Source organism: Cetorhinus maximus, chromosome 3, assembly GCF_964194155.1.
Source record: "Cetorhinus maximus chromosome 3, sCetMax3.hap1.1, whole genome shotgun sequence".
In the NCBI taxonomy this organism is placed as follows: Eukaryota; Metazoa; Chordata; class Chondrichthyes; order Lamniformes; family Cetorhinidae; genus Cetorhinus; species Cetorhinus maximus.
The window spans coordinates 96,114,313-96,142,300 of NC_135881.1; the positions used below are offsets into that span (position 1 = coordinate 96,114,313).

The window sequence follows — 27,988 nt, forward strand, 5'->3', positions numbered from 1 at the left end:
AAGGCAATTGGTGAGCCAGCAAGGCAGCTTCTGACAAATTCTGTCATCCCAGGGCTATGCTGGGGAACTAGCACAAATTTAATGGAAATTTTGCCTCTAGTCCATGATCTTGTACTAAACTTAAGCACCTGGTATGAGTTAAGACCTCAAATTATATTAACCTGAGTCACTCACAACCCATATTACTCTGGTTATTTTAATTTTTTAAAATATAATCATTGTTTTATTACATTTGTTTGTAACAATATAAATACATACTTCTAAATATAGTTTAACTTCACATTTTCGTAAACCAGTACATTTTGTTTTGATTTGACGTCTACTTCATCTGTAGCAAGTTGATCCTCATAGACTCATAGACCTTTACAGCGCAGAAGGAGGCCATTTGGCTCATCATGCCCATACCGGTCAACAAAGATCTGACAACAGCGCTTGGTCCATAATCCTGGAGGCTATGGCAACACAAGCCTAACTATCCTCCTGCTTCATTTTGGTGCTTTCCATCTCAATGACAAAAGTATGTATTTTTTTGGTGGTTCCAGCTGTGTACAAAAGAAGTATGCCTTTTGAAAACACTGTTTATGTCTTTAGTAGCATAAAGATACAGCTCATTGGCAGTGCTGCCTAAAGTATGTATATCTAAATTAAGAAATCATTATATTTCACTGCTAAATCAGCTTGCTCACTCCCCCATTTATTTAAAACCTCCTGTAACAATAAACCTTGAACTCTTGGGATATGTCACTATCAAAACATAGATTTCACTTAGATCCCGGCCTGTATCCTTCTCTACCTCATCTTATATTTATCTCCAGATGCAGATTCTTGGTTTAACAACCATTCCTCAGCAGTCCTGTAATAATTTGAGAATGTTAGGTAGACTGTAATTTTTATTTTGCAGCATGTGGAAATAACTAACTGAAATACAAAGTAGTAGAGCTGAATTTTACCGTGGGTTTTGAGTCTCTGAAGTTGGGCCAAAAAGTGGGCCCTGAGCCTGCACTTTCTGGCAGCGGGTCTGTGGTAATCTGAGGAGCAATATACCTTTAAGAGAATGTGAGCAGATTGACCACATGACTGTATGACCCAATCGCTGCTTAGCATGGGCTACAATGTTAAGGGTTAGTTTAAAGTCGGGTCTGGTTGGAGAAGCACACATCGTGTTAGTGCCCTGTTATCTGTGTAAATAAACAGCATGTGCTTCATCTTCTATTGTTCTGAGTCTGCAGTATATTGTTGTCAACTCACCCGCCAACAGATAAGCGTGCAACAATGTTCGTGAGCAAAGCGACCCAACTGTAGAACATAACAGGGTCTGGCTTGGCGAGTTTACTGGATGTGGCCTCCTAATTGGCTGTCTTGTGGCTCACCATCCAATTACAGATGGGGAGGCTCCTGGTGCTGCCAGCAGCAATCAGAGGGGAGGCAGCTCTAAAGGCTCAACAGACCCACAGGGAGAGGTAGGCACTGCTGAGGCAGCTAAGAGACATCAAGGGTGGGGAGGGACATCTCAAAATGGAGGCGTCCTCTTAGAGGTAAGTATAATTTAAAATTCAGGATGACCGAGAGGCAAGGGCCCACCAATTGCAGAGCAAGCCCAGGGAATTGTTGGGGGCAGGTGGTGCAGCCTCTCCTGTCTGCAGCCACTTTGTGAGCCATGCAGTTTCAGGCTCCAAAGGCCACCTTCTTGAAGCTGGCAGCCCTATGGCTGCCCTGCTGTTGTCATCATGTTGCAAGCCCTGTAATACAGCCCTTAATAGGGCCTTTAGTTGTGCAAATCAGCTGCCTATCTGTAGTGCGCCTCGCAGCTTGCCACTTGGAAATTTTCCTGATGGTGGGACAATGACAGGGAACCTTCCTGCTGCAGCCCCTCTGCCCCATTCCCACAAGCCAGGGGCTAGTAAAATTCTGCACAAGTGTTTGACAGGTTGGCTAGTGATGTAAATGCATAAACTTAACATTTTTTTAAAAATCAAGCTATTTAACTCAGTAAAGATTTTTAGTTTAATTCACTTCAATATTATTTGGATATTGTACTTAACATTACTGCCCTAGATCATAGGTCATATTGTACTTAACATTACTGCCCTAGATCGAATGGTAACAGCACAGAAGGAGATAATTCGGCCTATTATATTGGCTCTCTATAAGGGCTATTCAGCTGATCTTATTTCCCTGCTTTTTTCCCTGTAGCCCTGCAAATTTATTTCCTTCAGATAAATATCCATTTCCCTTTTAAAAACTGGGATTGAATCTGCCTCCAAACTCTCAGGCAGTGCATTCCAAATCCTAACCACTTGCTGTGTAAAAAAAATTCCTCATGTCGCTTCCGGCTGTTTTGCCATTCACCTTAAATTGGTGTCCTCTGGTTCTCAATTGTTGTGCCAATGGGAGCAGTTTCTCTTTCTCTCTATTTTGATTTGAACACCTCTATCAAATCTCCTCAACCAAATCTTCTCTCAACCTTCTTTCCTCTAAAGGTAACAAGAACAAGAGGACTAGCTTCACCAATTTATCCTTATAAGTGAAGTCTGTCATCTCTGGAATAATTCTCGTAAATCTTTTCTGCACCTTCTCTAAAGCCTTCTCATTCATCCTAATGTGTGATGTCCAGAATTGGATGCAATACTCCAGTTGAGGCTGAACTGTTGTTTTATAAAGGTTCACCATAACTGCCTTGCTTTTGGACTCTGTGCCCCTACATTGAAAGCCCTGGATCCCACTTGCTTTATTAACCACTTTCTCAACCTGCCCTGCCACCTTCAATGACTTGTGCACATATACCCCCAGGTCCCTCTGCTCCTGCATCCCCTTTAGAATTGTACCCTTTAATTTATATTGCCTTTCCTCGTTCTTTCTACCAACATGTATCAGTTCGCACTATTCTGGATTAAATTTCATCTACCACATGTCCACCCATTCCACCAGTCTATCTATATCCTCATGAAGTTTACCACTATCCTCCTCACAGTTTACAATACTCCCAAGGTTTGTCTTGGACATTAATATAGGTCAACAAAAGCAGTGGTCTAAGTACAGACCCCTGGGAAACTCCACTATGTACTTTCCCTCAATCCGAGGAACAACTGTTCACCATTATCCTCTGGGTGGGCTATGGCTGCAGTTGTGGTCAAGCAGAGGGGGAGGGCCTCAAAGCCTGTTGTGCGTGCCGGCCTCCTAACTCCGGTTTGCTGCCAAGTAGCTGCCTCCACACAATTGGCCTATTCCCAGATTAATTGACCTTAAGTGGCCATTTACCTACCTCAATTGGCTATTAGCTGCTTTCAGGTGGGTATAGCTCTTCCACCACTAGTCTCAACTGCAGGAAGATGACCTGGGAGTCAGGATGGTGCTGGAAAACTGATACGCCATCATACTTGCCCCATATGGGGGTGAAAATTCAACCCTGTTCCTGTCACTCAGCCAACTTCAAATTCATGCTGCCACAGTCCCTTTTATTTCATGAGCTTCAAGTTTGCTGACAAGTCTGTTGTTTGGCATTTTAACAAATAGCTTTTGGAAGTCCATGTGCACTACATCAACCGCATTACCCTCATCAACCTTCTCAGTTACTTCATCAAAATAATCAAATTGATTAAATACTATTTGCCCTTATCAAATCCATGCTGGCTTTCCTCAATTAACTACGTTTGTCAAATTGATTGTCCATTCTGCCCTGGGTTAATTTTTCTAAAAGCTTTCCCACCACTGACATTAAACTGACTGGCCTGTAGTTGCTGGATTTATTCTTGCATCCTTTTTTGAACAGGGTGTAACATTTGTGATTTTTCAGACACCCTCCCTGTATTTAAGCAGGATTGAAAGAATATGGCCAGTGTCTCTGCAATTTCCACACTCACGTCCTTCCATATATCCTTGGATGCATCCGCTGCGACCCTGGTTATTTATCAATTTTGAATACAGCCAGCCTTTCTTCATACCTCTTGTTTATCAATTTTTAGCCCATCCAGTGTCTCAACTACCTCCTCCTTTACCATGACTTTGGCAGCATCTTCTTCCTTGATAAAAACAAATGAAAAGTAATCAATTAATACCTTAGCCATACCCTCTGTCTCCATGTATATTTCCCCTTTTTGATCCCTAATCAGTTCCTCATTTTCCCACCCTGTTACTATTTCTATGCCGATAGAAGATTTTCTTATACAGTTTCTTTGTTGCCTTGGTTTCTCCCTTTTGAGCTTTCTGCATTCAGCTGAGAAAGTTTAAAACATTGCTTTAATAGAAGTGTCATAATAGAACCACGATGCTGATGATACAAGCGACCGCACTTCAAAAATTAATTGGATGTGAGTAGCTTTGGGATACCTGTGGATATTATAAGCTATTTTCCCTCACTACTTAAAAACCAGCATTTACAATGCAATAGGAATTCTTACTTCAATTGACTCTGTTAATCTGCATACAAATTGAACAACATTATTTTGCATGAGAAGATTAAATCCATAATAGAACTGTTGGTATCTACACCATCTTTTCAATTCTCTTAAGGAAATTCTCTTACACTTGTTCCTGCTGAAATTATACCACCCACAAAGAAATTATCGATGAAGCTAGCATCTTAATCATCAGAACTATCCCTTGCAACATTAATTGTACTCACGATCATTTACTTATGTGAGGCCCACCCATCCCATTTAATTGTTTCTGAATTTTGAATGTGTAAATTACAGCTTCCCACAGTATAATTCTGACATGATGCTTTCGTATGTGGTCAGTTAGTTACACCCAGATTCTTCAGCTGCCAAATACTTTTCCTGTACTCGTTTGCTTGCTTCTCTTCTATATTATTAAGCTGTGGATTTTCGGATCCCTTCAAAATGATACACGGATATTAGAAACATAATTCTTATCATAAACACATGTTCATTTTTATGATAAACATTTTAAATCATGAAGAAAATATCAGGTCTACAGTAGTAATGAATAAACGGTAACATGACTTCTACCTGTTAAACTATCATCCAGGCATATTTTTCAAGTAGATGCTTGATCCTTGTATACAAGAAAGCTTAATATTCTTAGCCCATCCACCTGTTCCTTCCACAAACCATGTTTCTCCACGGACGTCCTGCAGCATTACACAGGTTCTCTGGCCCACTGAGCTCCTGTTTTATTTTTCTGCCCATATCGGCTTTGCTTGAGTTTTGGCTGACTCAGCAGTTTTAGGTCGAGGAACACTGTGGAAAGAAATGGTGTCTGGGCTTGAAGTTGAGGATCTAGGACTCTAGAGTCAGATCTGCATCATTGGCAAGAATGGGAGTTGAGCTTTGAGGTCTTGCCACTGCGAAAATCGTCATGTGTACATTTATCTCCTCTAGGCTTGGTTTCTCTAATGCTTTCTTCACTGCCTCCTGAACTCCACCTCACATAATTTCTAGAACCCCACATGTTCACACCCAACCTGTAGAGAGGACCCATACTTATAATATTTCTACCTCTGCAGACCACCAGTGACTTCCTATCTGTGAAAGCATTGACTTTAAAGTCCATGTCCTAGTTTCAAATCTACTTTGGCCTCATTCTCCATTCCTCTATGGTCACAAATCAAGAAGCTTTTTTTTTGTTTGCGTGTGAAGAAGAAAAGCAGCAACAAATTTAAGTAAACTTAATTGGAACAAACACACTTCATTTTGAATTGGCTTAATTTGCTAACCCTCTTTGCAAATTGTCCTCTGTAGAGTAAGATTTTGTATTATGTCAAAGTCCACCATTTTCTGTGCTTGGAGATTTCTGTTTACAACACTTCTTAAGGTTTAATGTCACACAGGGGTTGGAATTTTATGGGATCATAAAATGTGGCAAACCGTTCAAAAGTCCATTGACTTGGGCGGGAGTGTAAAATCCCACCGGCATAAAATTCCATCCAGGATGTGTTTCCAAGGCCTGAATTTTCAGCTCGGTGGGCAAGGGCGATTGGTGGCCCAGGAGTGGCTGGGAAACAGGCCCCTGACCACGATTGGTCCAAAACCGCAATTTTGCGCTGGCTGGCCAATTAAGGCCCAGCTGGCGTGAAATGCGGCTTCCCAATGGTTGGGAAGGGCCAGGTGCTGGTGGGGGGGGGGGAAGGTCGTGTCATGCGCCGGGTCCAATGTCACCCCAGTAACCAGCTTAAAAACAGCACTGGCAGCCCCTTGAAGGCTACTGGTGAAGAAGCATACAGTCGGTGTTATGGAGATGGTACCTATGGCCTCGGCAGCAGCTGGAGATGCCAGGTGGGAGGGCAGGTCGGGCGGGCACTCGGCCCCCTGCTTTTTGGATGAGTGCTTCGCAGTCCCCCTGGAGGAAGTGGCTGCCAGGAGGGACACCCTTGTACCAAGGGACAGAAGGAGGAGTTCCCCACACCTGATGAAGAAAGCCTGGGAGGAGGTGGCAGCGTAGGTGAGCAGTCACTTTGTGGTGTGGTGCACATGGGTACAGTGCTGCAAGAGGTTCAATGACCTGCTGTGCTCAGGAAGTGTGATTACCGTGTTGGCATGGATCAGTGTGCAGAAGTGTTCAGGTCTTGCCGTCCTCCTGCGGAGCTCAGGGGTGTTAGAGTCTGAGTGCCAACTGTCAATGACACTGGAGCTGGCCAAGAGGGTGAGTCCTTGCAGCTTGGACTAAGTGCCTTGCGGCTCGAGGTCCACGACTCGGATCTGCCCTGCAAGCTTTTCCTCAGGTGGGGTTGGCCAGGTTACAATGGCGCTGCAGGTAGAAAGTGGACTAATCAATGCTCCTCTGTCCTTTCAGGAGAAGATGAGCCGTAACCAATGGAGAGACCACAGACAGGCGGAGACCTGCCCAACCTGCTGGTGCTGACCAGGTTTGGGCAGGATGCCCTGGAGCTGGAGAGCTGGCACGATCCCTGTGCAACTGGTCGAGGAGAGGCGAGGGTGTCAGACGAAGGTAAGAGCACAGCACACAGAGGTGAGAGTTTTGGATGGTGCAAACATTCTTGTGTAGTCTCTTCATTGATGAGAGTTTCAAACCTGGAGTCTCCATTGATCATTGAAAGATGAGGCACTGTGATTCAGATCTCCATTGTCTCACCAGATACCTGGCAGGCACACTCGCTTGAGGTGCAGGTGGAGGCAGAGAGTCCCTAGGACGCCAGCAGTTGGAGGATTGGAGACCAGGACGCTGCTGGATTGAAGGCTGATGATGAGCCTCTGGAATCGTTTGTGAGGCAGCAAATAATGGTCATCCACCGGGATATGCGGGAGGAACTGGCGGAGATCCATGATGGTATTGTGCCATGATCTCCGTTGTGGAGGAGTCCATGCAGAGCATTAGGACTGCGTTAACCCTAATGGCCGAGCACACTGTCTCCTCCATTGAGAGAATGGCGACTCTCATGGAGAAGCAGCTCCAGGGACAGAATCAGAGGTTCCTGAGGTTGCACTCAGACCTGCAAGCCCTCACACAGGCACTGACCTCAGGTGGTCAATGCCAGTGTGGAGATGAATGAGTGTCCCAGCTAGGTACACATCCATTAATGGCGAACAGGGAGCTCCAGAGCGACCTCACGTTCGCACACAGCCTGCTTGTCATCCCTGTGGGCTCCTCTCAGGGCGCTCCGGATGATGGCAGCAACTCCTCTGCCTCACTGCCAGTGGCCATGGCATCTGATGAGGCTGCAATGACTGACTGGGCAGATGCCAGCTGTGACATTGGCCGCTCCATTCCAGGCAGGGCCAGCACAGGCTCCACTGGCCAGAGGATAACGGCCAAGGTCAACAAGACAGCAGAGTCAGCAGGCTGTCTGCAATGCAAGTGCCAGTGAGAGGTGGGTACCAAGATGCAGCACTTGCAAATGTAAATTTAAGGCACCATGAGCACAAGAGGGGCTGTTCACAGATGATCGTCTGTTCAGTTATATTTCGTTTATATGTCTACTGAACAACACACCTGACTCCCTGTAGGATGCAGAGGTCTGTCTCCACGCCCTCAGTATTTTCCTCACCGTGCTCCTCTTCTGACTCACTACTGGATTCATCCTCTGTGGCCTGTGGAGCTGCCTCAAGATTCTCCTCCTCCAGTGGGTCCCTCCTTGCCAGTGCCGGATTGTGGAAAGCGCAGCATGCAACCACCATCAGGGACACCCGCGCTGGAGGGTATTGTAGTGCTTCCCCTGAACGGTCCAGGCATCGGAAGCACATCTTCAGAAGACCTATGGCCCTCTCTATTACCGTACTTGACTCCTATTATAACGCTGCTCTGCCTCTGTTTTTGGATAGCAGAGAGGCGCCATGAGCCACCTTTTGAACGGATAGCCCTTGTCACCCAGCAGCCATCCATCTAGTCGGGTTGGAGCACTCACTGGCACCTTGGCACCTGGGAGTGTCTGAGAAAGTAAGCATCATGGGAGCTGCCAGGGTACCTAGGGCACCTAAACTTGCTGAATATGTGTCTTGTGGTCACAAGTGATCATGGAGTGGAATCCTTTCCTGTTGACAAAGGAACCCGGCTGACCTGCTGGCGCCTTGATGGACACATGTGTGCAGCTGATTGCATCCTGGATGCGGGGGAACCCAGCAATCACTGCAAAGCCTCTGGCTCGCTCAGCCTGGCTGGTCTCGTCTATATGGTAAAGAAAAAAGATCAGTACCAGCCTGAACAGAGTTTTTGTCACCAGCTTGATGCAACTGTGGACAGCTGATTGGGAGACTCCACAAAGATCCCCCACTGACCCCTAGAAAGAATCAGAGGCATAGATGTTGAGGGTCGCTATGACCTTCAGAGCCACTGGCATGGGGTGTCCACTCACACAGTCGGAGCTGATCTCAGGCCCAATCTTATGACAAATGGAGGTCACAGTCTCCCTCGAGAGGCGGAGCCTCCTTCGGCATTGCACCTCAGGCATATTGAGGTAGCTGCATCACCGCCTGTAAACCCTGGCAGCAGGATAGTGGCGCCTTCTGCAGCCCCTTCCACCTTGGACTACCTGCTGGCCCTGCACCCTTTATGCCTGCACCTCTCCTCCCACAGGCCCCTCCCTTGGAAGCTACATTGGGACACCTGGCCTCATCTCCCTTCTGCCCCTCCCTCCTCAGAGGAGGTGCCACCAGCAGAGAGCACAATCCCCATTACCAGCTGTCTGATATTTGGAAGGGTCCACATGGTCAAAATCCTTCATGGGCCTTGGAGACACCAATGAGTCCTCATTTGCTGCCTGGAAATGCTAAAAAAAGCCCCAAACAGAGGTGAAGCTGCCAAGAACCAATAAGCAACCAGCAGCAAACTATCTCCAACTCCTCACTACTCACACTGACAATGCTGCTGACCCTTTTTATTCTGCCCTTGGATGAGGTTTTGCAAAATGTTGGCTGCCCGCCTGCCTGTTTTGCCCGTGCGATGAGCGCTCATCACTTGGGCGATGTGAAATCTTGGTCAATTGCCTTTTTAATGGCCTTAACTGGCCTCTTAATTGATGGCGGGCACGACTCTGACACCCGCGCGCCCCCGCTGACCGAAGTATTGCGCAAGATTACGTCATCCCGCGCGATTTCATGCCCGATCAGGTCGGGCACACAGCCACCCGATCAGCATAAAGTTCAGCGCCAAGTGGGTGACATGTCAGTGCCTGATCACCCATACACAGCTCATTGGTATTTAGATCACTGTGACTATGGTTAACTTACTGTAACTACTATGGGCATAATCATCCCAGATTTGAACTAAGTGCGGTAGCGGGCGCGATAAAAGTAGTTTTACCTGCCAGCCGCAATGGTGGGTTTTTGTACCGTATTGTTCCATTCCCGGCTCATCCAGCCTCGTTAATACTGCATGCAAGGGAAACATCCCAGATCGCTGGCCAGGCGGTCTCTGACTCACCCGTCCCGTTGTCACTTCAGGCCATCAGCAATCCGGGCGCCATATTTAAAGGGCGCCCCTGCACAGAGCTACCTCTCTCTAAGGGATCAGAAGTTGCTGCAAAGTCATGGCTGCCAAAGGGAGGAAACATGCTGCCCCCAAATTTAGCAATACCTCCCTTGGGTGCCTATTGGGCACAGTGGAGGCCTGCCATGAAGTCCTCTACTGGCATCCAGGGCGAAGACCAGCAAGCAAGGTCACCAATAGAGCATTGTTGGTGGTGGCAAAGGTGGTCAGCGCCAATGCCCTGCAAAAGAGGACAGCCACCCTGTGCCGAAAGAGGATGAAAGATCTCTTCCGTTCTGCCAGGGTAAGTCACTCTCAACTCTCACACACAAACCCATCATACATCCACAGGGATCTCACTCACTCACTGCCAGTTCAAGGGACATCACCATTTATTCTCTCACACACCCCTTCATCTGTCCTGTGGATCGCGTCCTCATCCCGTTCATGGCACCATTCACCTCCCACACATGCCAGGCACCCTCCTCATCTGGCCTGAGGCTGATGTGGATGGGGGTGGGAATTTCGGGAAAGAAGGAAACGTGCACGTTCACCTGGACATCCTGAAGGAAATGGGTTGTGGCAGGTGGGTATCACGAGAATATAATAATTTTCATAATGTTTTTCCAGTTTATTGTAAAGTAGGTTTATGGGGGTAAGTAGCTGAGTCTGTCTGTGTGTGTTTTAATTACATTTGGAGTCAAATAGACTGCAGGATTTGACTCATCAAAAGAAGCTCGGTGTTTGACTTGCTAATGATTAAACATGGATGTTGGCTTAGCATGTAAGGTGTGAAGGGAATTTGCATTTTGAGATAGATGAAGGGGGTTTGGATTTCAAAGGGATCTCAGCCTGTTTACAAATAGTCAGAAAAGCAAGGCTAAGGAATGTTTTTATTTTTCTCAAAGGTTACTGACAAAATAGAGTGATAACATGAAAGTTTTTATGATATGAGAGAGATACAGTTTCAAAGACTTATGAAACAATAGATTTTACATATTAAAAGAGAGAAACATATATAAAGCAGAATGAGGTTATGTGTCAGGAGAAGACATTGTGTGATCCAACAGAAGTGTGTGAAGTAGCCTTATTGAAGCCTGTAGCATTTATGCATAAGTCTGCTGTCTACAGAAACCAAAACTGGAGAAAGCCATTTTGAATTCTACTGTCCATGGCATTGTGTTAATTTGCTGGATCTGGTTAAAATCTAAAATCTATTTTTGGACCGTTGCCTTAAAGGGGGTGTAACTGAAAAAGAAAATATGAGAAGCAAAGAGGGATTATGAAAAAAGACTGGCAGCTAACATAAAAGGAAATCCCAAATATTCTATAAGCACATCAACAGTAAAAGGGTAGTAAAAGGAGGAGTAGGACCGATTAAGAACCAAAAAGGGGATTTACACATAGAGGCAAGAGGCATGGCTGAGGTGTTAAATGAATACTTTGCAACTGACTTTATCTACGAGGCAGATGTTGCCCAGGCCATGGTGACAGAGGAGGAAACTCAGTCCCTAGAACAGTCTAAAAATGATAAGGAAGAGGTATTGGATAAACTGGTGGGACGGGATGAGATACATCCAAGGATATTGAAGAAAGTGAGATTCGAAATTGCAGAGGCACTGGCAATAATCTTTCAATGTTCCCTGGATTCGGGGGAGGTGCTGGAGGACTGGAGAATTGCAAACATTACGCCCTTGTTCAAAAAGATTGTAAAGATCTGCTCTGCAATTACAGACCAGTCCGTTTAACTTTGGTGGTGGGGAAACTTCGAGAAACTATTATTCGGGATAGAATTAATAGTCACATGAAAAGATGTAGAATGACTCAGAAGAGTCAGCATGGATTTGTAAAGGAAAATCGTATCTAATTAACCTGCTGGAGTTTTTTGAAGAGGTAGCAAAGATGGTTGATGAAGGCAAGGCCATTGATGTGGTGTTATTGGACTTCTAAAAGGCATTTGATACAGTGCCACACAACAGACTTGTGAGGAAAGTTATAGGTCATGGAATAAAGGGGACAGTAGCAACGTGGATACAAAATTGACTGAGGGATTGGAAACAGAGAGTAATGGTTAATGGGTATTTTTCAGATTGGAAGAAGATTTGTAGTGGAGTTCCCCAGGGGTCTGTATTGAGACCCTTGTTTTTCCTGATTTATATAAATGACCTAGATCTTGGCATGCAGGGCACAATTTCAAAGTTTGTGTTTGACACTGGAAGGCACAGGTTAGACCTCAGCTGGAGTATGGGTGCCGCACTATAGGAGAGGATGTGAACGCATTGGAGAGAGTGCAGAAGAGGTTTACGAGAATGGTTCCAGGGATCAGACTTCAGTTATGAAGAATGATTGGAGAGGTTGGGATTGTTTTCCTTGGTGAGAGAAGGCTAAGAGGAGACTTGATAAAAGTTTTCAAAATCATGAGGGGTCTGGACAAAGTAGATACGGAGAAAATGTTTCCACTCATAAACGGATCGAGAACCAGAGGGCACAGTTTTAAAGTGTTTTGCAAAAGAAGCTCTAGAACTAGGTTCCACTCAGGTGTGTGTCTCTGCTCTGGTGTAGGGTGTGTGTAAGCACTTTGATGGGTCTTCCAGGCTGCTTATTTCCAGTTCTTCAATAGAGGTGGTGTCCTCTTGGCTCGAGGTGAGAACCATGATTGACCTGATGGACTAGCTGGCTGAGGGTGTCGGTCACTTGGCAGAGCTCCCTGTGAACCAAAGTAGAGATAATTAGTGCATGGCAGCAGAGTCAAAAGCAGGAGAAAGAGCACTCATAGTTGCATTGAGGGAGGGATAATGTCGTGTAGAATCCTCACAAGGGTGTTCACCTCCAACCTCCCATCACCGCAGGCATGGTCATGTCCTCACCAGTCAGCGCAATGGCACACTCCTCAAAGTGAGTGAGGAGCCTAATGTAGGCCTCTCCACTCCCAGCCTGGGACCTCTTCCTGCCGATGTGAGCCAGCTTCTCCTGCATGAAAACAGATGCAGAGAATGTGAGCAGGACACATGGCACTGCGTGGAATGTTTGCATGGTGAGTGGAGCCATGGACAGGATGAGGATGCGAGCTCCTGGGAATGTGAGCCTGATGGAGATGTGAGGGTGTGTATGAGAGTTAGTGGTGTTGTCCCTTGAGGTGTGAGATCCCTGTGGATCTGTGGTGGGTTTGAGTGTGTGTGTTGAGTGTTAGTTGTGTGTTGGATACCATCCAGTTGACAGAGTGTGTTGTGTTGAGAAGAGTGACTTACCCTGGCGGAACAGATGAGGCCATTTGTCCTGTAGCGGCACTGAGTGGCTGTCCACTTTTGCAGGGCATTGGCACTGACCACTACTGCCACACTGTCTCCCATGCTGAATTGGTGATGCTGCTGCCCCTCCTGCAACCAGAGCTGGGGTAGAAGACATCACTGTGGCCTCCACTGCGCTCAAGGGACGCATCACTAAAACAGGGCAGTGGGGGGGGCTACAGTCTTTTTGCCTTTCGGGGCCACCCTGTCTTCTGTGCAGCAGCCCTGGGCTGGGAGCACTGAGAGGTGTGTGCACAGCTGCACTTGAAATGTGGTGCCCGGCATGATGAAGCAGCAAGGTGATGGCATGGTGGGCGAATGAGAGCCACCAGCCATGGAAACGGCATGTTTCCCAGGAATTTATAATTAATGTGACGGGTTTGGGATGATACAGCGTGAGAAGCCGCCATTGCGGCCGGCGGGTACAACATCATTTTCCCCACCCGCTACCATACTTCATGCAAATCTTAGACAATTCCGGTATAGGTTCCCAACGTGCGGCAGCAGGAAACGCGGCCTGCTATTGACGGGTGGAGCAATCGCAAACTGGTTTCGCGATGGCATGAAACTGATTTTTGGCCTTTTTGCCATATTGTTCACCCCCCCCCCGCCCCCCCCCAGTTACTGCCCGCCCTGATGCCTGACTCAATCGGTGCAGGAAAAGTTCAGCCCTAGCCTATTGCATTCATCTGAAATATTATCGAATTTGGCTTCTAAACATAATCTTCAGAAATTGCTTTTATATAAGATTCCTGAAAGGAAGTGTTGTTACCATCTTAAGTGACTTTTATTTGCTGTGGTAGAAGTAGAACTCTGTAATTTATTTATTTTTTTCTATTCACTCCTGGCATATGGGCATCACTGGCTAGGCTAGCATTTATTGCCCATCCCTAATTGCCCCTGAGAAGGTGCCTCCTTGAACTGCTGCAGTCCATCTGCTGTAGGTAGATCCAAAGTGCTTTTAGGGAGGGAGTTCCAGGATTTTGACCCAGCGACAGTGAAGGAACGGCAATATATTTCCAAGTCAAGATGGTGAGCTACTTGGAGGGGAACTTCCAGGTGGTGGTGTTCCCATCTATCTGCTGCCCTTGTCTTCCTAGATGGTAGTGGTCATGGGTTTGGAAGGTGCTGTCTAAGGAGTCTTGATGAGTTCCTGCAGTGCATTTTGTAGATGGTGCACACTGCTGTCACTATGAACGTTTGTGAATAGGGTGCCAATCAAGCAGGCTGCTTTGTTCTGGATGGTATCCAGCTTTTTGAGTGTTGTTGGAGCTGCACTCATCCATAATTAACATTATGTTACATAGGTTTGCGCAAAGAAAAATATCACAGTAACAAAAGATATTGTTGAAGTCCATATTTTTACCTTCAGAAAAAGAAGAAATGCTTGCGTTTACGTGCTGCCATTAATGACCACAGAACATACAAGCACTTTATGGCCAATGTAGTAGTTTTGAGTGTAGTCATTGTTGTAATGTCAGAAAGGGTAAGTTCACATGTTTTAAACTATTTCCAAGTTAACACAAATTATAATTGCAATGTTAACCTGGGAATTATGTGAAGAGTTTAGAACATTTAGTCAGTCATTGCAATTTTATCTTGAGAACAGGAAGTAAGATATGCATTATCATCTATATAGCTGATCTCTGCACTTTAATGTCCAAAATGCATTGCTTGAATTTTTTGGATGGTGTGATCTCGCTTCCCGCCATCTGAAGAGTCGGCGGGATACATATCCCCACTGACTCCAAGTGCTCCGCAGCCATAGCATGCTCAAATGGGCATCAATTGGTTGCAGGCGGGACTTCCACCACCCCCCCCCCAGCCTCCAACTTGAGGAAGTCCCGCCTTAGACAGCTGTCGGGCAATCTGGTTCGCCGGCTCTCCAATCCTTAGCTGCAGCGAGCAGAATTAAGGCACCGGAGGCCAATGTGGTTCATGGGGCCCCAGAGTGGGGAGGGTACGGGGGCCTGGGGGGTGCGAAGGGGGTGATCGGGGTCTTGGGGAGAGGCCACGGTGGAGGGGGTCTGGAGGCCACTGGACCTTCATGCGGAGGTCGGAGATAGGAGGCACCTGGCTTTAGAAGTGGGCTTCTGATGGAGACACCCCATCTCTCTTCCTGCCCGTGATCTAAGTCCATTGATTTTCGGACATCCCGCACGCCAGTGGGGGTGGCGTAATATTCTGGCCCATGTCTTGAGAGGGAATAAGGAGGATGGGTTTGTGCACACTTCCAACTACCTGACACTGGGCCTGCAAAATGTTTTGAGTTGCAGTTAAATGGTTTATGAAGTTTGTGCAGATCTGGTGAAATCTAATTCAATGGCTATTTATGGAGGACGAATTGTTCTATTTGCTATGTAAAGTGAGATTTTAAATGCATAAAACCTGTTTTAATGATGTAGCACATACAAATAACTACATTTATTCTCCCATATTTATAAAAGTTTTGTCACATTTCACATGTCGCTCTTCCAAATATGAAAGACAACTTTAAAAGACTGGGAGGAGCTGGTTAACTTCTAAGTGGCTTTAGGGGCAGAATTTTATGCCCCCCCACCCCCCCACCCCAGCCAGCAGGTTTGCAGGTGGCAGGGCGCGGCTGTCAAATTCCTCAGATGTCCTTCACACCAGGCCCCTCCCCACCCCGACCTTTCTGCAATTTTACCGTGGGATGGGTGAGGCCTAGGCCGGCTGGCCCATCCTTGCCCCAGAGGACCTTAAGTGGCCAATTAATGACCACTCCTGTCCAACCTCAATTTTCAGACTGGTTGGAGGAGTTCAGGGGCAGGGGGAGGTCTGGCAAGTGACATTGCTCAGGCTTCGGGCGGGTTGGAGAGGGGCCGTCTCCATCAACGGTCTCCGTTCAACATCTGGTGCCCCTCCACAAGGTCTTCTCTCGGCGGGTGCTCACTCCCCTCCTGGCCTCTCCACCAACATCCCTATCCCCTCTTTTCCCACCACACCCTCTCCCCCCACCGGGCCTCCTTTCCCCTCCCTGCCCTGAGACCCCCACACTTACCAGGTCCTGGACTCTGGGCCTTAGACTCTGGGGACTGCTTGTAGTTCCAGTCCTGTCCACTGCAGCTTCTGGCGCTGCTGGGACTAGAGGGCTACGGGCAATCTGATTTGCTAGCAGCTCTCTGAGGCAGGACTTCCTCCCAACTGAGGGGCAGAAGTCCCACCTCCAGCCAATTAACGCTCCTTGGAACATTAAATGACTGCAGGGCAGCCAGTATCGGTCGCAATGCTTTTTCCATCGACTCTTCGAGTGGGAAACTCTGCCATCCTAAAAGTGCTGGCTCAGGTTTCAGCATCTCCCTATTTTCAAGAAGTAGACTTTATTGCTTTAAAGGAATTACCAGTAAGGCCCAGAATTTGTTGGGACATTGCCATCTCATGCTGGGCACCGTGATTTAGATTTTGTCCCCACACCCTTCAACTCCAATTAATTTTGCACTGCAAGTTGCTGGAAGTTCAAGTTGACAATGTCATAAGGCATCTGGGACCTTGGTGGATATGGAGCTAATAGTCTCTCCTTAATTAATACAATGTAAGGATAGGGAAAGAAGCAGTTAAGAAAATAGAATGGAGTCAAATTAGATACCAAAAGAAAAAGAGAAAAGAAAAAATTTGGATTGAGATAGAAGGAGACAGAAAATAAAATGAACAAAAACTATAAAGTATATTAATGAAGACTCCAGAAACAAATTACTATCTGTAATGTGAAACTCTACAGTTTCAATTGTTTTCTTTCTGAGTCAGAGTTTGAATGACATTGCAGCAACACAAATCTCATCTTAAAAGGATCCTTATGTTGCGAAATACCAGCACTAACTTTTTGTGTTGAAAATTTATTACACAGATGTAGCAATTTATCTACACACATGGGGAGATTGACGGCAAGTTCCAGTTTTTGCAAAGCTGACAATGCAATGTGACAATTTGCCCAACTGTTGGTGGCAATGCACAATTCATGCCAGATTCCTTCCTCATCACAAATGGTTCGATTTTTTTTTTTACACACACATAATTGGATCTGCCTTGAACTTGCCATTAAATTGCCAGCAAATTTGGGCCCATTATCTATTAAGTGGTGTACTGGTATGAAGGAAAGGGCCGCCAGGTGAATGGTTTTCCCAGAAAAATGTTCAGGAATTTGCTTTCCCTGAAACATCCATTTCAAATAGGCTTTAGCATCTCAGGTCCTGCTCAGACATCTAAGCATCTATGAGAGACCTCCTATTTAAACAGGATGACAATAAGCATAGCACTCAGTTTGTGTACAAGCTCCATACATGCTATACATCGGCTAACCACACTAGGAAGCGCTAAGCACATCTGTGCTTATTAGACCTCAGGCTCCTCAGTCAATAATACAGGACTCTAGTATCTGAAGTGTGGCAGTGCTTCAGGTGCATGAATCAGCTCTAATAGCTGTGGTAGACTGAAAAGCCTATTTTCAAATGCAGCAGGTCAAATGCAATAGATGAAATCCAATAGACATAGCACTCACTGGGTAATTAGTTACTGTGGATTGCTGCTGTCAGGATTGGTACTCAGGAAAACTATACAATCTGTCAACTATGTAATGTGCTTGGCCAATTCTTAATCACTGGATCAGAAAGAAGTATCACAATATATAGTTAAACTGACAGACTATTTACCTCATGAAACTGCATTCCTAGTGTTAATACATTGAATAGGACTTGCTATAGAGGATTTTTTTTTGGATGAGTAAGTTGTCCTTCTGATCTGTCATTCAATATTCTAATGACCTGATTGTGGGCAGAATTTTCCCTGTCCTGTGGAGATGGTGCTGGAGGCCACAAGAAGGATAGACCGCCCCCCTTGCCCCAATGATTCCCTGGAGGACATTCACCTCCATTCCAAGGGGCTTTCTGCTTTCCTCACTCCGCCTGGTTAATGCAATTTTGCGTCTCCGAGGGCACCTTTATGTTGAGGCACCCTCGAAGTCGCTTACCTGCCTCGGCAGCACCCACCCTCTGATTGGGCCGGCAGCATCAGGAGGCCTTCCAACTTTTAATAGAACAGCGAACACCAGTTAGGAAGCAGGTTCCAGCAATATGTAAGACCAGTCTTGCTTGGGGTCCCCATTTGGTACTGACATTGGGGTTCCAAAACCTGGAGAAAAATCTTGCCTGTAAATTCTGCTTTGGTAAACAACACAATTCAAACGTGGGTGGAAGTCCTGCCTTGAAAGTGTTGGTGCAGTGCAAGCGCAACATAACTCTTTGTCTCCATTCTTTATTATTTTTGTACAAAAGTACCCCTCCCTGAAATTTTTATTTTGATTATAGGCTTCAACAGGTTGGCATTTTACAATGGTGTGTCTTTGTGTGCCTTTGTAGATTGATAAGATCCCTGTCATACAATACAAGGTGAGTTTCTCATGTTGGCAATGCTGAGGAGAATGTAGGAACTTTCCCATGGAGAGAAAGAGGGAGGAAATGGAGGAAGAATCAATAGGTTAGGCAGCCAGTGTCTCACTGGCCATGTGTTGCCAATGCCTAGACTTGAGAATGGTGTGTAACAGAAAGAGAGGAGCATGAACAATAAAAAAAATAAATGTTTTCATATGAATTATAGTTTTATGAAATCAGAACAGGTATAGTTTTCGAGTGAAGAAATTGCTTCACTATTGTAACCGTAAAGGAAAAAGTGTTCAAAGCTCTGTGTGGTAAAACATAATTTATTTCAGCACAGTTTTACCAAGAAGATCTCAGCATAGATGTTCAATAATGTATTGAAGACCTCCGCATAAATTAGTAAGTGAATTCAAAAAAAGTTAGTCAAATAAACTCAACATTTAAATTTCAACAGCCTGACTATTAATCATCATCTTGCCTGATTCACGAGGGTGCTTATAATTTCTATTCCCCCCCCCTCCACCCCACCAACAACCCTAAACAAAGCCTACAGATACTGGCAGTGAAGGCCAGTGCCCAGTGGATTGGGGTCCTGACAGAAGAACATGAGAAAATAGGAGCAGCAGTAGACCATACAACTTGGTCCTTCTTTAAATAAGGTCATGGCTGACCATTCACATCAACTCCACTTCCCCACCCTATTCTTATATCCCTTAACTCCATCAGTGGCTCCATTGCACTTCACTTTTCTCCAAGCAACTTCAGAAGTAGGTATAATCAATTTTTGTTTGCTCATGCTCCAAATTAGCTTGCTAGATTTGTTGACAGAGGTTAAACAAGCATGAGACATAGGGAGCATCACAAGTATACCTATGGTTTACTCCAGTTCCAATTTCTTATGTTCTTATCAAAGCTGTATGAGGCACTCTAACCTGTAAATGTTCTCTTATATTTTTTATAACGTTTGAAAGTGTTCCAAGTAAAGGCTGGATTTGCTATGATGTTTTAATGTAGCTGTATATGATCTGGAAAATTAGACCCACTGTTCCTGCTTTGTGCTTTCAGGCTGCTAGTCAGCCTCTGGGGCTACCTTTTTGTTATTTTCTCAGCTCTGCTACTGACTTTAAGAGTCTTGGCAAAATATTTTTGCTGGTGCTGAACTGCTTATCTTCCTTGGAAGTATTGTATTTCACTCATCGTTGTCCAAGTTGGTCTGCTTTTGGGGCTGGAGACAAAAGGAGAGCATCACAGTGGGAGGTGAGCAGCATTGGCCGTTAATCTTTTTAGCTGCCAGAGCTCTTAGATAACAAGTAATATGAGAGCACTTTGCCTGAACAATCTCTCTCCAATACATCAATTGTTCTGCGTACATATAACCACCATCCTCACAATCAACCTCTGATTCCCTTCCTGCAGTCCAACCTCACTTTTCCCTCATCTTGACTACATATTTTAATGCTAACACCAAATCCAGAAAAATAGTCTTTACCAAAACAGCTCAATTCATTCGAATATCAGTTAATTTGCTTGATTTAAGAATCACCCTTGTAAAACTCTTAGTGCTTGACTTGTGTTGTCATTTACCTATCCCCATGCTCCTATAAAGGGCTTTCTCAGTGGCTGCAGCTTGAGGTAGAAGACTACTGAACTTCCATTGAGGACACCTTAGATGATGTTGGTGGGTGAATATGAATAGTTCTGGGTCTCGAAGCCCCGTCTATCGTGGTTGGGTCTGCCTGTTCAAACTGATCGTGTAGCACTGGCAGAGTGGGTGGCAGGGGAAAAGGCACCCTGAGGGGACAGCAGGTGCTTCTTGCATGGAGCCAATGTCACTCTCCACAGGCTATCCCCAACCCCATCACCACCATCACGACAACCACTATAGTCCCTGAAACAAATCTTCTGCGTTAAGTTTCCACCACTGCAGCCCAGAATGGTCTCTCCCTCCCTCACTCCTTACTGTCATTCTTCAAGTTTCCCCCACCATGTTCCATTCTTCTCCAATTTCTGGGGACCATTGCCAGTGGGTCTTTTACTGCTGGCAAACAGTCAGCCTATCATTCTAGCTGGGTGTCGGATGGCAAATGGAGAAAAAAATGCAGATGAGTTCCTGCCATTAGAACAAAATACTGTACTCATCAAGAAGTAAATAGTTTTGAAACTTTTTTGAAGGTTTAGAATGTAGTAATTGGGCTGAAGCTAAGTGTAGTGATAGCTGGTGAAGTGCTGTAGTGTGCACAAGTGGAGAAGCCCTGTGGAGTTTAAGCACTGCAGAGTCCTGATGGCACTCTGGCAGCTGAAGGAACATGCAAGAATATCTATTTATATAAAAGATTATATATTTGGAAGAGTTGCATCAGCATTAACAGTTGGAGCTTAAAATGCATGCACGCACCACACACATTGGGAATTGAGTATTTCAACTGTGCTTTGTGCACCACACTCATTTCAAACAGGATGTGTTAAATTGATGAGACAGAGAATTACATAGAACTCGCCGCACAGGAACAGGCCATTCAGCCCAACTGAACAAGCCAATGTTTATGCTCCACTCATGTCTCCTCCCGCCATTATTTAGAAGGCAGCAGTCATGTTTCAGCTGTACAAAGCCCTGGTTAGAGCACACACATTGAGTACTCTGAACAGTTCAGGGCACCACATTTTAGGAAGGATATATTGGCCTTGGAGGGAGTGCAGTACAGATTGACCAGAATGATGCCTTGGGCGAGAAATGTAATGGCGCAGCACCATTTCATCAGGTGCAGGCAACACCACAGGCCTAGAGAGTGCAGTCCATGTCATATTCTGCACTGGTGTGGGTATACATAGCTGTGTCCCTGTGTGCATTATCTTGATGTCACACAGCACAACTGGTTGATGTGGCACCATGGGCAACATGGATCCTGGCAACACCTGCATTGCCCACTCTTGAAAAAAAGAGGATGAAGCAGCATGATGGGCCCTTTAGTAACGTCATTTAAAGGGCTAGGAACTTTGATTCCAGGACAGTAAAATTTATGGAATTTCTCCCACTGCAAAGTGCCTGAACTAAAGCACTTGGAAGTGATTTTGGAAGAGTTGTGATGTATTTTCTGGAGAGTGTTGTCACATCCTCACAGGAACCTATTTTTCTATGTTTCCCATGGGATTTGTTGACTTGTGTACACAAAGGTTGCAACTGGTCTGGGGCAGCCATGCCTGTGCATCTGAACTACAGCATGACAGGGAAATTGAGCAGAGATTGCAGAGAGGGCAAGCTTTGTGCCATGCTCTCTGCCAAGTTGGAGGCGGACTCCTCGGTGCTCCTTGACAATGACAGGAGGTTTCCGGGCAGGCCAGCCAATGCATCCAGAATTTTGGTGTGCATGCTGATTCAGTGCTTGCCTGTATGCTTGCCCATTGAGGTCTTCACCTGTGTCCTTTGCAGCAGAACTCATCTGCTACCTCGCTCTTCTCTGAGCTGGGAAACAAAATGTCCCTTACCCCTGGCCTGCAGTCCACTTGAGCCCAATCAACATGTACTGCTCACAACTTTACACTAACCTTCAAGGTACGTGCAGTGCCAGTATTTGAACTTGTGGCTGCAAGTGTCAGATCAAATGATGTGGCCTCTTCATTAGTGCTGTAGTGTTGCTCTCTTTCCTCCTTCTAGGCAGATGGTAGTCCTTGGGTGTCTTAAAGCAGGAACTCAGAAGGGGAAGGTTGGGGTGAGGGAAGGGGATTGGGATGAGAAGCAAGAGGTCCACGGTGACACCATCAGCAGCTTGCTGATCATGCTGGATTATGAGATTAGGGTGAGCTTGGAGTTGAGAAGGGGCATAAAGCAGGGAGATACTGTCATCCTCAAAGTTCTCATCAGCGCCAAGTGCTATGGGCCCCATCATAGCCCAGCCCATGATGCTGAGAGCATTCTCCTCTATAAGGCAGGTGGAGGGTAGGTGGCCATGTAGTGGTAATGTCACTGGACTAATAATCCAGAGGTTCAGGCTAATACCCTGGGGGCATGGGTTCAAATCCCACCATGTTGGCTGGTGTAATTTAAATACAATTAATAAATATGGGGTATAAAGATGTTCTCAGTAATGGTGACTATGTCAGCTATCATCGATTGTCATAAAAACCCATCTGGTTCATGAATGTCCTTTAGGGAAGGAACTTTGCTGTCCTTACCTGTGACTCCAGACCCACAGCAATGTGGTTGACTCTTTATTGCCCTCTGAAATGGCCTAGTAAGTCACTCTGTTCAGGGGCAATTAGGGATGGACAATAAATGCTGGCTTTGCCAGTGACGCCCACATCCCATGAAAGAATAAAAAAAAATATTGTCTGCCACCAGATATGCTCTGCTCTCTTCCAATCATGCCAGCTTGTCCTACGTGAGAGGGGAAAAATGCCAGTAATTGTGCAACTTTTTTTGGTTCACTGTCTGCCATAGCTGAATAGCTGGATGTATGTGGGGCCAGCACGATGTGGATGAGAGGTTGGCAGCATTGGAAGATGTGTGAGGTTGAGATGGAGAATCTGGGTTAAAAACGGGAAACATTGGGAATATTCATGTCTGATGGCATCTGTGGAGGGAGAAACAAAGTTAACATCGATGACATTTCATCAGAGCAGGGAAAGTTAAAGATGTAATAGGTTTTAAGCAAATGAAAGGCCTTGGGGAGGAGGTGGAAAAAGAACAAAAGGGAAGACTTGTGATAGGGTGGAAGACAGGAGAGGGTTGAATAACAAAAGCGTTGATGGTGCACAGCCAGCAGGATTGTTCATGAGACAAGTAAAGACACAAAACATATGTCTAGAGAAGGTGTGAATGGCAGAATCATGAACAACTTCTATTCAAAAGCAATAAAAGAGAGACAAAAACAAGAGAGAAAAAAACAAAACCAGCAAAGAAAAAAGAAACAAAATGTGGGCAGAGGTTACAATCTGAAATTGTTGCTCTCAATGCTGAGTCCAGAAGGCTATAAAATGCCTAATCAATGTGGTGCTGTTCCTTGAGTTTATGTAGAGCTTCACTGGAACAATGCAGGCAGCTGATGACAGAGAGGTCAGAGTTGAAGCAAAATGGAGAATTAAAATGACAGGTGACCAGAAGCTCAGGCTCTCGCTTCATGGAACATCTCCGTTTAGTCTGCAAGTTTTGCTTTCTCACCTTTTTGCTTTCACATCGCAGCTGTCCACGCTTCTGTAATTTGCACCTCCTCTAGATACGTCTTTGATTCCTTATATGTCCTATTACCATCTCCTTTTGCCTCGCACCATCAGCCCCTTTGTTTTTAATTTCTTTTGCCTTCCACCCCATTACACATCTTCCAGTTTGTTCTTTACTCACCCCCACCACCCCCCTTCACTTGCTTAAAACCTGTTACATCTCTAACTTTTTCCCAATTCTGATGAATGATCATCAACCTGAAATGTTAACTCCATTGCTCTCGCCAAAGGTGCTGCCAGATCTTCTGATTTTTTGTTTGTTTGTCAGCTTTCCAGGATCTGCAATGTTTCTGGGATTATCTCTGAAGAAAAGTCATACAGATTCGAAATGTTAACTCTGTTTTTCTCTCCACAGGTGCTGTTAAACTTGCTGAGTTTTGCCAGAATTTTTTGTTTTTGTTTCAGATTTCCAGCATCCACAGCATTTTGCTTTTGTCTGCAGTGTTTTGCTTTTGTATTATGTTGTGTACCTGGATGTTGAGTGCCATGGACTGCTGATGGGTGAATGATGGGAATGTGGTGCATTGAACTGAGTAAGACATCAGTGTTGTGGTGGTAGGAGATTTCATGTGAAGACCATGCACTGACATGTCCATCTACATGAGGTCATTAGACTTCTTATGGCAAGGTTTTATGGGTTCAGAATGAGACTGGCCCCCTGTTGGACCCCAATGTTTCCCTTCCTGCCTACCAGCAGCATATTCCCTCCAGTACCACGGCCGTCAGCCTGCATCCTTCTACGTAACATGATGTTGAATTTTCATTTTGGCAAACTTTTTTTCAAACTTGCCTTTAGGAAGGAACCTGCCTTTAAGAAAAAGCAGGCTGTCTATATCCATGTGATCAGGAAACCACATTGCTGGTGCCCCTTATGCAGACCATGTGCCAGGCGTTGCAAAGTGAGAATTAGAGATGGAAGCACAGATTCCTGCTGAAATCACTTGGATGAGGTGGGTAGCCCGATTTTGTATCTTGCCTACCTCAATCTGCACTGGAATGGGCATTCTGCAAATCATAGCCCCTGGACCCCGAATCGAGGCAAATGACTTTCTATTGACTCCAAGAAATAAATTACGTGGAGAGATTTAGAAGGTTAAAGGGTGATTTGATTGAACCTATCCAGGTATTAAGGAGACGGATAAGGGAGATGGAGTATTTTTGCTGATCAGAAGTCCACAATGAGGGGACATAGCCTAAAAATCACAGCCAGGCCTTTCAGGCATGAAATAAGGAAACATTTGTACGCACAAAGACTGGTTGAAATTTGGAACACTTCTGCAAATGGCAATTTATGCAAGATTAATTGTTAATTTAAAATCTGTGATTGATAGATTTTTGCTAATCAAGGGTATTAAAGGACATGGGATAAAGGCAGGTAGATGGAGTTTGGTCACTGATCAGTTTCATTGAATCGTGGCAGAATAGGCTTGAAAGGTTAAATGGCCTATTCCTGTTCCTATGCTCATACTACAGGAAAGTGTGAACAGGCTGGAGCTCTGGACATCTGGCATGGACTTATTCAGCAAAACGAGCTGTTTCTGTGCTGTAAATACTTTGTAATTTTGTAGCATATTGCAGGGAGACAATAGTTTAGGAAAAATAAGATGGATTTGCACAGGGCATAATGTTTTGCATTGCAGTTCATTTACTGTAAACTACCACTACCCAACACGTATCTTGTTAAGCTGTTGTCCTACTTCATTCCTATAAAAGTAAGCATATTAGTTGCTGATAATTAATGTTAACATTTATGAAGTCCCATGTTGTGAATGTGAAAGGGTTAATGAGCTGGTGCTGAGATTAGTGTTGATGGCAGCTTATGTTATGATTGCAGCTCTATTTTTCACCTCAGGTAGATTAAGTGTATAAATGGGCAGATTAGTGACAGATGAATTTAAATACAGAACAATGTAAGTATTACACAAAGTAAGAAAAAAAGGGCAGCATTTGCATAGTCTGTTAAAGATGTTGAAATAGCTGAGCCTGAATTGAAAATGATCGAGGGCTGGATTTTTGCTACTGAGGCGGATGGCTCGAGTCATGAAATTTCCCAACTTGCCGGCTTTGCCTGGGCAAAAAGTACCTCAAATTACAGGGTTTTCGCTTATGGGGGTGGGGTTGGGGTGGTGGTGACCGTTTGAGGTCGAGCTCACCGACCTTTGAAGTAGAGCGGGGGTGGCCATGGGGGTGGGTGAGTGTGAAGGCGGGCTGGTTCGAAGCCCCACCTCAGTTCTTTGAAACTTTGTCCTGTTTGTTTTTGAAAATTTTAGGCCCTGTGGCCCTTAAGTCCTCACACCCCCTTATGGCCCCATCCACCCCAATGGCCCCTCATACCCTCCACGCCAACTCATGCCCCCATCCAAAACCCCATGGCCCCTCATGCTCCCCATGCGAACTCCATAGCCATTCACCCAGAATTCGCCATGGACAGATCTCAGGAGCCATGCGGAGATGAAATAAAATAAACTTCTAAAAATCTAATATAGCTCCCACCATACAGACTTGACAGTGAAAAGAACTCTCATTCATGAAAGCATCAAAGCTGTTAAATCTCCTCAATTGGCTAAACTATTATAAAAGCAAACTTCCGTCCATATTCCTAATCCTTTAATAGCCTCTTTAAGCTGTTGATCAAACTGTAACCTCAGAACCTCCTGCTGAGATATTTGTAACTTTTGAAACTCAGCCAAGTATTTCTAATGAATAGCCCTTAAGGAAGTGTCAACAAAAATCTCTTGATTCTGCTTGAAATGATGCTACACTGGCTGCCCTGTCAATCAAAGCCATCTAGCAGAGGTCTTTTTTAATCACTGACAGCTGCTAATAGGTTTATTTACAGTTTAAAGAATGAGTGATTTAAAAATAAACAAGAGCATGATGGTTAAACAGATCTTATCCACCCTTCAAGAGCGTTTGCAATTACTCCATAAATTTGTGACTCCCACAAAGCCCTTGCAACAGCCAAAATTGTTTTTTTTTTTAACTCATTTTTTTATTCATTCGTGGAATGTGGGTGTCACTGGTTAGGCTGGTATTTATTGCCCATCCCTAATTGCCCTTGTTTAGAGGGCATTTTTAAGAGTCAATGAAATTGCTGTGGGTCTGGAGTCACATGTAGGTCAGACCAGGTAAGGACAGCAGATTTCCTTCCCTAAAGGGCATTAATGAAATAGAAGGCTTTTACAACAATCAACAATGGTTTCATGGTCATCATTAGACTTTTAATTCCAGATATTTATTGAATTCAAATTCCACCATCTGCCATGGTGGGGTTCAAACCTGGGTCCCCAGAGCATTACCCAGGGTCTCTGGATTACCAGTGCAGTGACAATACCACTACGCCATTGCCTCCCCGGGAGAAATGGAGGTCGGACATCTGCATCTGGGTCTCGCCCACCGTTTTAAAGTTCCATGGAGTCTTCCTGACGCTGTGAAATCCAGCCCTTAGTCCAGTGTTTTCAGTAGATTCAGCAGTTAACATTATATAATTAAGAGAGCATTGCTGAGAAAAGAGATATGTCTAAGCTTTTCACCTTGCAATCATCAGGACACTTGCAAGAATGCCACTATAAGGGGGAAAACAACAAATATATATCTGAAGAGAGTGCAGATTGGTTGGCAAGTGCCATTGCATGGAGAATGCACCACTGATGTTGACTGACAGTTAACTGCCAAGCATTGTTTAAAATTTAAACCAGGCAGCTTGACCCTGATTAGTCAAGACATTGTCTTGAGGAACGAGTCAGCGAATGGCTGTCACTTATTTTGCTTATCTGAAACAGATGCAATGCGTGTATATGTTCTTTCTGTCTGCAAAGAACAGGGTCCTGTATATTAATATGCGTAACTTCCAGTACATGTAAATGTGCCACATTGTGTGCCCAGCTGACAATCTTTAATTGGTTGTCAGTGTAATTCTTAGTTTATTGAGGACTAATTAGCTAATGTTGTCCAATCGCGGAATCACATCTAATGTTGGACACTGTGTTTTGAGTTTTGCAAGCACATGCTGGTTGGATACGGTCTGTACCCTGTCCATTGAGAACAGCAGCTGGGACATATTGTTTGATATGAACTACCAGTCTTTGGGACGTACGCCCTACATACCTAACATCACACTGGTACTGAAATTCATATACCGCATTACTTATTTGTGTGATAGGCAGAGTGTATTTTTGGCTTGATGGCAGCATCCTGTTCGTGGCAAATACCACTTGT

At 45.1% G+C, this 27,988-nt stretch overlaps 1 long non-coding RNA gene across 1 annotated transcript; it reads right to left on the bottom strand.

Annotated features, from left to right (window-relative positions):
* Positions 1–487: 487 nt before the first annotated feature.
* On the bottom strand, positions 488–16,212 carry LOC144672953 (uncharacterized). The gene is made up of 3 exons (XR_013574220.1): positions 16,189–16,212; positions 3,942–4,019; positions 488–542 (listed from the first exon to the last, which is right to left on the bottom strand). It is a non-coding gene; the product is annotated as an uncharacterized LOC144672953 (long non-coding RNA).
* Positions 16,213–27,988: the final 11,776 nt, after the last annotated feature.